Below are 13,347 nucleotides of genomic sequence, written 5' to 3'. Positions count from 1 at the left end.
TTCCTATACATAAGAACATGCTATCTTATGATGCCCAAAGTGTTGGGGCTTCACAGCAGCTAAAAATAATTTTTAGGCCAACCAGAAAGTAGAAGACCGAAGTTTAATGGTGCTGGGAGGAAATTGGTCCCCACGCCATTTGGTTTAGCCAAGACTGGTTGCTCCCAAGTGGTAGTTTCTCTCTGCCTTCCAGCAGGTGCCACGGTGGAAGCTGAATATGGCTGTGAGTGCAACATAGTCTGACAGACAATCATGAGTCCACACATGAAGTCCCTTTCTCCTCAATCAGTGTGAATCCTTGGTCCCACTCGATTTCTGACCCAAGTGCTGTGTATGTGGAGAATAAATCATGCCAATCTTGAGACATGCCTAGCTTGTATCATTGAGCCTGTGGAAGCTTACCCTTGTATGAAGGCATTTGTAGGGTTTTTTTTGCTTGTTTGAGGAGATATTAATAAAAATAAAGCCAGCAAAAGCAACATGATTGTAATTAATGCTAATAAAGGGAAGAACCAGATTGCTGAGTGCATCTGTTCAATCTGGCTTTTTGAGCAGTTGGCAGGGATTTCATTTTTGGTAAATGGGAGATAGTGCATCAGGGCTATTACCCATTTCTAATACCCTTACACTCGGATAATGATGGCACAGTTTCTGTTTCCAGACTTGGGCAGCTGCCCAGTAGGTTTTGTGTAAAAATGGGATCAAGTGTAATCTGCATGAGAAAATTGTTCTTGATGTTCTGTACCGCAAGTACCCCTACTTGGAGCCTGTGTTTTGGTTATCTATGGTCATGTGACGAGCTTGCTGAACTTAGTGACTGAAACAACAGTTTGCTCTCTTCATGGGATTTTTGGGTCAGGAAATCAGAAGGGCACAGTGGAAATGCTTGTCTCTTCTCCATGATGTTTAGGTCTTTGTTTTTGTCTTCTCCTGACATTTAATTCTTTGTCTTTGTTCATCAGATCATTCTCCATTGAATCCTAGGGGACATCTAAGGGTGGTATGCCATCCTCTGGGAACTGGGAGGAGGCATGGGGAAGAGAGAAATGAAGCCATGGAATCAGTGTAAACTTGAGCAAAATAAAATAAACACTACACTGAATTGTTTCATGAAAGGAACAACATTGGCCATCAATTTCTAACATTTGGTGGAATTAGAATATTGGTCACCCTTGTAGGTGGGGATGTTGACTAATGGCTGGGAGAGAGGCTTCTAGGCCACTACAAATGCTACTCACTGATCTCAGTTGTGTGTTCTGTGAAATTCCATCTGTCTCTCAGTGATGATTTGTCTTTTTATTTATTTTTTTCTCACTTGTGATTTGTACACTTCTCTAATGTTATGCTTTAATCTAAAAGTTCACCCTCAAATTCCAACCTAGAGTGTGTGTCTGTGGTCTTTCTGTGAATAATTATTAAGGAGAACTTAGACATTTTATCTGACTAATAATCTAGATAAAAATGAGAGAAAAAATTATTCCAGTGGTAGGAATTGGCAGGGGGGATTGTTAGTTTTATGCCAGGGGGAAAATTATGATGATGAACCTCAAAGTGGTTGAAATTTGATGCAGGAGAACTTTTAAGTATGGATTCTTTTCCTCTCAATTTTCCTCGGCCTCTCTGAGCCCTCTGGTCTCTGCAGAGGAGTGAAGGTGGCATGCTTCTGGAATTCCCAGCAAACTACTGGGCTCACTCTTGTTCTAATCTCCCATCAACTCCGGGAGGTGCTTTCACATAATCTATTTCTGTGACTCTTTTGATGTGTCAAAAACCTTCAAGACTCTGAAAGGCCATTTGAAAAGTAAGAGAGGAAGACGTACAAATGTCCCAAGAGAGAGGCCACATGCCTTTCAGAAGTCCCAGAAGAAGAAAATTACAGCTAGTCTTTTGAAACGCTTGTCCAGGCAGGGTTTGGTGACTAAGAGTGGGTTATTTGAAGAAGATGACTTGATTTCCCACTGTGAGACACTCTGAAAAAAATAAATAAAAACAAATATTTTGAGCTCAGGTCTGACATTCTACACTTCATCTGTTATCTCTGGTTGAGTGAAAGGCCTTTTACAACGTTCCCAAGTACAGGAGCTAATTGCAGTAGTTCTCTCACACCTTTTTTTTTATGATTGAAACTTAAAGCAGCACAGTGTGTTTGATATACTGATAATCGAATAGTAGTTGGTCTGCTTTATAAATCTATTCTTTCATACTCAAAGTCATTCATGTTATTCAGTAAGATGCCTCACCCTAATTCTCACAGCTCATCTTTGATACTTTTGTCTTTAAGATTTTTATTGCCTAGATATTGTATTAATTACTTATTGCTATGCAATAGCTCCCACCCACCCCCAATTATTTATTTTGCTCACAAATCTGAAATTTGGGCAGAGGTTGGCAGGTATAGCTCATCAGCTGGGGCAACTTGACTGGAGGCTGGATCATATACTTTCAAGATGGCCCACTCCGATGACAGGCAAGTTGATGCTGACATTTTTATGATCTAGCATTGGAAGTCATAGTGTCACTTCTGTCATACTCTATTGGGTGAGGTAGCCAAAAGAATAGATCTACCCAGATTTAAGAAGAGGAGACGTAGATTCTATCTCTTTTATTTTAAATATTTTTTTATTGTTTAAAGTATTACATATATTAGTACATATATCTCCTTTTTTTTCCCCATTGACCTTCCCCCAGCCTTCCCTACCCCCTGTCGCATGCCCTCATCCCACCCCCCCGCACAGTGTCTTGTGTCCATTGGTGTGCTTATATGCATGCATACAAGTCCTTGGTTGATCTATTTCCCTCCCTCCCCAGCATTCCCGCTGTAATTTCACAGTCTGTTCGGTGCTTTACTGCCTCTGTATCTATCTTTTTATTCATCAGGTTATAATGTTCTTTATTTTCCATAAATGAGTGAGATCATGTGGTATTTTTTCTTTCATTGCCCGGCTTATTTCACTTAACATAATGCTCTCCAGGTCCATCCATGCTGCTGCAAATGGTAAGAATTCCTTCTTTTTTATAGCAGCGTAGTATTCCATTGTATAGATGTACCATAGTTTTCTAATCCACTCATCTGCTGATGGGCATTTAGGCTGTTTCCAAATCTTAGCTATGCTGAATTGTGCTGCTATGAACATAGGGGTACATATATCCTTTCTGATTGGTGTTTCTAGTTTCTTGGGATATATTCCTAGAAGTGGGATTACTGGGTCAAATGGGAGCTCCATTTTTAGTTTTTTTTTTTTGAGGAAACTCCATACTGTTCTCCAAGTGGCTGCACTGATCTGCATTCCCACCAGCAGTGCACGAGGGTTCCTTTTTCTCCGCATCCTTTCCAGCACTTGTCATTTGTTGATGGTTGCCATTCTGACAGGTGTGAGATGGTACCGCATTGTTGTTTTGATTTGCATCTCTCAGATAATTAGTGACTTTGAGCATGTTTTCATATGTCTCTCGGCCTTCCTTCTGTCTTCTTTCGAAAAGATTCTATTTAGGTCCGTTGCCCATTTTTTTATTGGATCATTTATCTTCCTTTTATTAAGTTGTATAAGTTCCCTGTAGATGTTGGAGATTAAACCTTTATCAGTGATAACATTTGCAAATATGTTCTCCCATACAGTGGGGTTTCTTGTTGTTTTGCTGATGGTTTCTTTTGCTGTGCAAAAGCTTTTTATTTTGATGTAATCCCATTTATTTATTTTCTCTTTAGCTTCCATTGCCCTAGGAGTGGTATCCGTGAAGAAATTGCTTTGGCATATGTCTGATATTTTGCTGCCTGTGGATTCCTCTAGTATTTTTATGGTTTCCCGTCTTATATTTAAGTCCTGTAACCATTTTGAGTTTATTTTTGTGTATGGTGTAAGTTGGTGATCTAGTTTCATTTTTTTGCATGTATCTGTCCAATTTTCCCAGCACCATTTATTGAAGAGACTGTCTTGATTTCATTGTATGTTCATGCCTTCTTTGTCGAATATTAATTGAGCACAGTGGTTTGGGTTGATATAGGGATTCTCTATTCTATTCCATTGGTCTATATGTCTGTTCTTGTGCCAGTACCAGGCAGTTTTGAGAACAGTGGCTTTGTAATACAGCTTGAAATCTGGTATTGAGATCCCACCTACTTTGTTCTTCTTTCTAAGGATTGCTGTGGCTATTCGGGGTCTTTTTTCATTCCAGATGAATTTTTGGAGAGTTCTTTCTAGGTCTGTGAAATATGCCATTGGTATTTTAATGGGGAGTGCATTGAATCTATAGATTTCTTTGGGTAGTATGGACATTTTAATGATGTTGATTCTCCCAATCCATGAACATGGTATGTTCTTCCATCTGTTTATGTCTTCCTCTCTCTCTTTTTTCAGTGTCCTGTAGTTTTCCGCATATACGTCTTTTACCTCCTTAGTTAACTTTATTCCTAGGTATCTTAATTTTTTTGGTGCAATGGTAAATGGGATTGCTTTTTTAGTCTCTCTTCCTGTAAGTTCACTATTGGTGTATAGAAATGCCATAGATTTCTTGGCGCTAAATTTGTATCCTTCTACATTACCGAATTCATTTATTAAGTCTATTTAGTTTTTTGATGGAGTCTTTCGGGTTTTTTATGTACAATATCATGTCATCTGCAACTAAGGACAGCTTTACTTCTTCTTTTCCAATTTGGATGCCATTTATTTCTTCTTCTTGTCTAATTGCAGTGGCTAATACTTCCAGTACTATGTCGAACAGGAGTGGGCATCCCTGTCTTGTTCCTGTTCTTAGGGGAAATGGTTTTAGTTTTTGCCCATTGAGTATGATGTTAGCTGTGGGTTTATCATATATAGCTTTTATTATGTTGAGGTATGATCCTTCTATTCACACCTTGTTGAGAGTTTTTATCAAGAAAGGGTGTTGGATTTTGTCAAATGCTTTTTCTGCATCAATTGATATGACTATGTGATTTTTATCTCTCAATTTGTTTATGTGATGTATCACGTTTATTGATTTGCGGATATTGTACCATCCTTGCATTCCTGGGATAAATCCTACTTGGTCATGGTGTATGGTCTTTCTGATGTAGAGCTGGATCCGATTTGCTAGAATTTTGTTGAGGATTTTGGCATCTACGTTCATGAGGGATATTGGCCTGTAATTCTCTTTCATTGTGTTGTCTTTATCTGGTTTTGGTATTAGGGTGATGCTGGCTTCATAGAAGGAGCTTGGAAGTGTTCCTTCCTCTTGAATTTTTTGGAATAGTCTGAGGAGGATAGGTTTTAGTTCTTCCTTGAATGTTTGGTAAAATTCCCCTGTGAAGCCGTCTGGCCTCGGGCTTTTGTTTGCTGGAAGCTTTTAAATGACTGCTTCAATTTCTTCCATAGTTATTGGCCTATTGAGATGTTTAGATTCTTCCTGATTGAGTTTTGGAAGGTTATATTTTTCTAGGAATATATCCATTTCCTCCAGGTTGTCTAGTTTGTTGGAATAGAGTTGTTCATAGTATTTTTTAACAATCCTCTGTATTTCGGTAGGGTCTGTTGTTATTTCACCTCTTTCATTTCTGATTTTGTTTATTTGGGTCCTCTCTCTTTGCTTCTTGGTGAGCCTGGCTAGAAGTTCATCAATCTTGTCTATACTTTCAAAGAACCAGCTCTTGGTTTTGTTGATTTTTTGTATTGTTTCGTTGGTCTCTATGTTGTTTATCTCCGCTCTGATCTTTATTATTTCCTTCCTTCTGCTTACACTGGGATTTTCTTGTCGCTCTCTTTCTAACTCTTTGAGTTGTATGGTTAGATAATTTATTACCATTGTTTCTTGTTTATCGCAGTAGGCTTGTAGAGCTATGAACTTCCCTCTCAAGACTGCTATCGCTGTGTCCCACAGATTTTGGATTGTAGTGTTTTCATTGTCATTTGTTGCCTTGATGTTTTTTAATTTCTTCCTTGATCTCTCTGGTAACCCAGTCATTGTTTAATAGCATGCTGTTTAGTCTCCATGTGTTTAATTTCTTTGGGTTGTTTTTATTGTAGTTGATTTCCAGTTTTATGCCACTGTGGTCTGAGAAGATGCTTGATATGATTTCTATCTTCTTGAATTTGAAGAGACTTTGCCTATGACCCAACATATGGTCTATGTTTGAAAATGACCCATGTGCACTTGAGAAGAATGTATATTCTGTGGCTTTGGGGTGAAATGTTCTGAAGATGTCAATTAATCCCATCTGGTCTAGTGAGTCATTTAGGATTGATGTTTCTTTGCTGATTTTTTGTTTAGAGGATTTGTCCAATGGTGACAGTAGGGTATTAAAGTCCCCTAGTATGATTGTATTGCTGTCAATCTCTCCCTTGATATTCTCCAGGAGTTTTTTTTTATGTATTTGGGTTTTCCTGTATTGGGTGCATTTATGTTTTCCAGAGTTTTTTCTTCTTGTTGGATTGCTCCCTTTAGTATTATGAAGTGGCCTTCCTTATCTCTTTTTATGTCCTTCACTTTGAGATCTCATTTGTCAGATATAAGTATTGCTATCCCAGCTTTTTTTTCATTTCCATTCGCCTGAAAAACATTTTTCCATCCCTTCACCCTCAGTCTGTGTGCGTCTTTTTTTCTGAGGTGGGTTTCTTGTAGATAGCAAATATATGGGTTGTGTTTTCTTATCCAATCCGTTACCCTGTGTCTTTTGATTGGGGGCATTTAATCCATTTACATTTAAAGTTATTATTGATATGTACTTATTTGTCACCATTTTTATTCGTTCCTTCTTTTCTTCCTATTTCTTTTCTTTTTTTTTTTTTTTTTACAGCAGACCCTTTAGCATTTCTTGCATTGCTGGTTTGGTGGTAATAAATTCCCTTAGTCCTTTTTTGTCTGTGAAGCTCCTGATTTCACCTTCAATTTTGATTGATAGCCAGGCTGGGTACAGTATTCTTGGATTCAGACCCTTCCTTTGCATGACTTTGTATATTTCATTCCATTCCCTTCTGGCCTGATGAGTTTCTGTTGAGAAATCAGTCACTAGTCTGATGGGGGTTCCTTTGTAGGTAACTTTCTGTCTCTCTCTGGCCGCTTTTAAGATTCTTACTTTGTCGTTGGTGTTTGCCAATTTAATTATAATGTGCCTTGGCATCGGTCTTTTGGGGTTCATTTTGCTTGGGACTCTGTGAGCTTCTTGGATTTGTGTGGGGTTTTTTCTTCCCTTTATCAGGGAAGTTTTCTGTCATTATTTCTTCAAACAGGTTTTCTATTCCTTGCTCCATTTCCTCTCCTTCTGGAACCCCTATTATGCAGATGTTGTTTTGTTTCGTGTTGTCCCAAAGTTCCCTTAGGCTCTCCTTCTGCTTTTTAATTTTTTTTCTAGATCCTGCTCTACTTGGGTATTTTTTCCTACCTTGTCTTCTAGCTCACTGATGTGGTCCTCTGCTTCTTCTAGTCTACTCTTGATGCTTTCTATTGAGTTATTTACAGCAGCAATGTCATTTTTCATTTCTTCTTGGTTCTTCTTCATTTCTTCTTGGTTCTTACACATATTGTCGAATTTGTGTTCCATTCTTTTCAGCCACCTTATGACCATTTCTCTGAATTCTTTCTCTGACAGGTTGCTTGCCTCCATTTCATTTACTTCCTTTTCTGGTGATGCCTGCTTTTCTTTCATATGCAGGCTATTTCTTTGTCTCCCCATGGTCTCTTCTCCAGGTGTCTGGTTATGTAGTTCTCTCTCTCCTGCGTTGATTTAAAGGCACAAAATCCAACACAACCAGGTACAATGCACAAGGCACTGAACAGAAATGTATTCACGATATTAATAACCCCAAATAAAGGTGACCACCAGATAAAGGCAAATTAGAGGATAGGGGAGAAAGAAGAAGAGAAAAAAAAAGAAAGGAGTGCAAAAATGAAATTGGGAAAAGGAAAAAAAAGTAAGAGAGAAAAGAAAGAGAATAAGAAAGTAGAGGGGGAGAAACAATATATGGGGAGTAAACTCCAATAGAACAACCACTAATCCCAGCAAATGCCAGCAACAAGTACCTGGAGATGAATACAAACTACAAACAACAACTAATATCAAGCTAGGTGAGGGAAAACAGAAGCAAAAAGCAAACAAAAACAAAATAAACAAAAAAAGAATAAGCAAAACAATCTCACAAACAAGCATAAAAAATCAATATAATCAACAACCAAGCAAACAACAACAAAAGGACAGAGAGAAAAACAATTTTTTGGATAGTGAAGACAGAGAAAAGAGAGGTGTGTATGGACTTGGAGCAGGGGATTTGAAATTAGATATATAAGTAGGGTGAAATTTTAACAGGGGGTAAAAAGAAAGAATAGGGAAAATCTAAATCAGGAAAAGGGTAAGAAAAACAGGACAACAAATGGGGAGAAGTTAGGAAGAGAGTGATGGCATAAAGGTAAAGTTGAGATAGAGTAAAATGATGCTAAAGGAAAGATGAAAATAGAATGTAGAACACTAATCCCAAAGTAAAATAAAGAGAAAATAAAATGACACTTTTTTTAAAAAAGGTAAAATATTAGTAGTAATAATACTGATTGAAAATAAAAATGTAATAATTAAAAAGGTAAAATCAAGTGAGGAAAAAAGAAAAAATTAGTTTCTTAAGTAAAAGATAAAATAAAAAAATAAAAATAAAAATGTGCAGTAGTGAAGGTCATTCACTTCCTCTACTGTTCTCTTTGGCACGCCTGTTTCCTAGTCAGGACAGTATTGCAGTTCCCTGCGTTCCACTGCTCCTCATTATTGTAAGCCAGTCCTGATTTTTAAGCAGGCAGTGTGTCTTAATTTCTTGTATTCCTTTATTTGTGTTTACACAAGAGTCAATTTGTTATTCAACCCCTGGGTGGCAGTGTTTCAGGATTGACCTCTGGGTCTATAGGTCCTCTCTAGCCAGTGCTTAGATCCTGCTTTCCCTGTGGCACTCAATACCGGTTTGTGGAATGGGTTGCCCCAGAGCTGGTTCTCTGATGGTTATTCCCCGCTCTGATCCCCAGGTTCCAGAAAAACAACTTTCCCCTGCAGTCTCTTAGGGCAGTGGTCGGCAAACTCATCAGTCAACAGAGCCAAATATCAACAGTACAATGATTGAAATTTCTTTTGAGAGCCAAATTTTTTAAACTTAAACTTCTTCTAATGCCACTTCTTCAAATTAGACTCGCCCAGGCCGTGGTATTTTGTGGAAGAGCCACACTCAAGGGGCCAAAGAGCCACATGTGGCTCACGAGCTGCAGTTTGCCGACCACTGTCTTAGGGTGTCCCCAGTTGGGTGATCCTATGTATTGGGCTTGGTAATCAGAAGGAAGGATTTAAAGAGGAAAAAGAAAAAAGAAAAAAAGAAAAGAAAAAAAAAAAAGAGCCAGCATAAGTGTGTGAACTCTGGGGCTGCACGCAAGTCTGTGTAGTCTTTTTCCCCCCCTTGGGTCTAAGCAGCCGGCACACTTTTAAAATTTTTAGGCTGTCCTTTTGGGTCAGATCAAAATGGGTTGCTTTTTAGAGTTCCCTCCTGTTAACAGCTCTGAAGACCCCCTTCCACATTCACGGATCATGCCAGCCCCAACAGCCATGGATTTTTCTAGGTGCAGACTTCCCCTGGTCCTCCAGCTCCCGCAGTGTGTGCGTTTCTCTCTTCTGCCAGGACCAGAGACCTCACCTTATCCCAGGCGAAATCTGACCTTTCAGTGGTGGAGTGTAGAGCTCCTCTGAATCCGCGTGTTGGCGCCAATTGGGGACCGGTGTTCTGGGGTTCGCAGCTGTTCAGTGGGTTCCATAGTTGTAGATTTTCAGGCTTCCGATAACATCCACTTTCCCCTTCAAGATGGCGCAGTCTCCGCATCTGAGCTGGTTGCTCCAGAAGGGAACCCAGCAGCAGTGGGGGTTGCCTGGTCAGGGGAGCCCCGTCCAGCAGTCCCCCACCTTCTCCTGGAGTATAGCTGTCCCTTAACTCACCAACATACACTCCCCATGCGACCCTCAGCTGTTCTTTCTATCTGCTCCGGGACAAGGCTCAGGACACATCTGTCTATTCCACAGCCATTTTTTCGATCCCCCAGGTTCTATATCTTGATGAAGGAATGACAAGGTTCTAAAAGAGCCTTGGGAAATGGGAGATATCGTTGTGGCCATCTTTAGAAAATACAATGTGCCACTTATGTTGAAATACTGACTATCCCAGAGGATTGACAAGATGCTCATCAAACAAGAGTGCATCTTTCCACATACATTCATGAGAGAATGTCCATGCCAACCATCAGAAGGAGGAAGCATCTAAGGACTACTTATGATCTCTCACTCTACACCTCATCCTTTCCTCTCCAAGGCACAAAGTATGGCTAATTTCCAGCTGTTGCATTGAAACTCAGACCTGGCTGAGTTTTCCTCCCATGACAGAAAGGCTGAGGCAAATACATTCAATAGGTCATTGGAGCTTGTGCTTCTTGTCTTCATGTTGAAAGAAAACTGAGTGAAGCCTGTATTAGTAGGTTATCTTTCAAATTCCCTATCTATCTAGATTGTAACAGGGAAGGGAGAGAGAAGGATTTACCACATTTTTTTTCATACAACCTTGTAAGTATTAAGGCAGATATTATTCAGTGCTTCTTGGCTCCTTGCTGTTATTTACCAATCGATTAAGAACCCAGGCCACATAGAGGGTGTAATTAGCATCCTTAAACTTCCAAAATGTATATAACTAAAGTTCAAGCTATGGCTCACAATTACTCACTCACTTATAGGCGATAGAATGTGGAATAGACTACAAAGCAAAGATTGTACTGTTGAGCGTGTGTTGAAGAGCAGCATGTCATGTTAGAAAAAAGATTGCAGATTTTATCTGGAGATTTTTAGGAAATGGATCAGTTTGAGCCTTTCTCATAGCCCCATCCCATCTATTGGCAAGGAGGTCCGAGACACCTTCAGACTGCTGTCACCCTTTCCCAGGAGCCCCACAGGTTGCCTGAGCTAGATGTCCACAGTGCTAGCCCCATTATTGGCTACATGAGTCTCCTACTCCACAATCTAAGATTGAAGCGCCCAGGAATTCAGCCTGCATTTCTGCTCCCTCTTATTTGGGACATTTGGGCATCAAAGTTTTTTCCAACTTCTCCCACTGAGGCTGTGGATCTTGGAGGATGCCTGTTTTATACCCACTTGGCATTCTCCCATCTATTCAGGCAGTCATCACTTTGTATTATATGCCAACTGTACCAGGCATTGTGCATGACGTTGGGTGTAGGATTGTGATAAAGCAGACCTAGTCCTTGGCTTCATAAAATTTAAAAATATAATAGAGGAAGAAGACAATAAACCATAAATAATATACAGGCCTCCCCAAAACTGAATAATATATAATTCAAATTGTGGTAAGTTCTCTGAAAGAACTAAACAGGGTGCAGGGAGACAGGGTCAAGGTGAGGCATCCACTTAAATAAGCCCAGCATCTTGTCTTATTCCTAAGTTTTTTGGTGGAGCTACATTCCTATTTTGTCCATGCCCTATACTGAATAATAACAGCAACAGAAGAACCACTAATAATAATAATTCCTAACACTTATATAGCACTGACTATGGCCCAGGCACTTTTGTAAATAATTTTCATATGCTAACTTATTTAACATGGCATTGGTTAATGGCCTAGATAGCACCAGAATTTAAGGTCTGCTATCAGCTGTACGTTATGGTCTTGTTCTTCTCCTCCCATCACAAACACACACAGACCCCCACCCTCCTCTCCAGCAGCTTCTCCCTGCAGCCCGAGAGGAGTTTGAGTGAAGAATGAAGCAGCATATCCATTTGGTCTGTAGTTGTGATGGCTGACCTCTTCTTAGGGCACTGCTTCCACCCTGGTATGTGTCCTGCACAATTCCGCCACTCCCTGTTTCTTTTTTTTTTTTTAAATATATTTTATTGATATTTTACAGAGAGGAAGGGAGAGGGATAGAGAGATAGAAACATCGATGAGAGAGAAACATCGATCAGCTGCCTCCTGCACACCCCCCACTGGGGATGTGCCCGCAACCAAGGTACATGCCCTTGACCGGAATCGAACCCGGGACCCCTCAGTCCGCAGGCCGACGCTCTATCCACTGAGCCAAACCGGTTTCGGCACTCCCTGTTTCTTTCTCCTTGCACGGTGTTCCCAGAGAAGTGCACAGACGCAGCACTGATCCACCCTCTCAAGGAGCCAATGTCATCAATATGTAGCTGGAAAGGAAGATAACCATTGCAAAGATATGGAACATGAAGTTGGAACATTTGGGTATCAAAATTTGGAAATCTCACGGGAGAGATCAACTTGGGCATACTAGTTTTCTAACACATTTTTCGAAGATGAATTATTTTTAAATAAAATATTATTTGGAAACTAGAGGCCTGGTGCATGAAATTTGTGCATGGGGGGGGCGGGGTCCCCTCACCCCAGCCTGCACCCTCTCTAATCCGGTACACCTCGGGGGTGTCCGACTGCCAGTTTAGGCCCGATCCCCGATCGGCAGTTGGACATCCCTCTCACAATCCTGGACCGCTGGCTCCTAATCACTCACCTGCCTGCCTGCCTGGTCACCCCTAACTGCCCCCCCTGCCGACCTGGTCACCCCTAACTGCCCCCCACTGCCGGCCAGGTTGCCCCCAACTGCCCTCTACCTGCTGGCCTGGTCGCTCCTAACTGCCCCCCCTCCGTCAGCCTGGTCACCCCTTACTGCCCCCCCTGCTGGCCTGGTCACCCCCAACTGCACCCCCCACCAACCTGGTCACCCCTAACTGCCCTCCCCCCACCAACCTGGTTGCCTCTTACTGCCCCCCCTGCCAGCCTGGTCGCCCCTCACAGCCCCCACTCCCCACTGGCCTGGTCGCCCCACATAGCCTGCTGTTCAGTCGTTTGGTCGTCCCTCACTAACCCCCCTGCTGGTCTGGTTGCCCCACGCAGCCTACTGTTCAGTCATTTGGTCATCCCTCACTAACCCCCCTGCCGGCCTGGTTGTAGGCAGCCATCTTGTGAGGGTGTGATAGTCAAGTTGCATATTATCTCTTTATTATAGAGGATTCCAATACATAAGACAGGTAGAGTGTGAGTGTGGAGACCCATGGTCCAGCTCTACCTTTCTCATCCTTAGATCGTCCAAGTCAGCTACAGGGAACTCAATAGCTGTGTAGAACTCAATTTTCAAACACTGCACTTGTCAATAAAGAGCAATTGTAAGTAATTGAGTAGAGGATTGACATTTTTTTAAAAGTGTATTTTAGGAAATTAGTTTGGCAGTAATATACAGAGATAATTGAATGGGGAAAAATGAAGTTGAAGCGACTCCAACAGACTGTTGCTGATCTCCTGACTTGAGGTGATAATATTAATACCTTGTATGATCTGATAATTAGAA

The sequence above is a fragment of the Plecotus auritus genome, assembly GCF_963455305.1.
Source record: "Plecotus auritus genome assembly, chromosome: 6".
NCBI lineage: Eukaryota > Metazoa > Chordata > Mammalia > Chiroptera > Vespertilionidae > Plecotus > Plecotus auritus.
The sequence above is the reverse complement of the archived record's forward strand: the minus strand, read 5'-3'. Positions refer to the sequence as shown.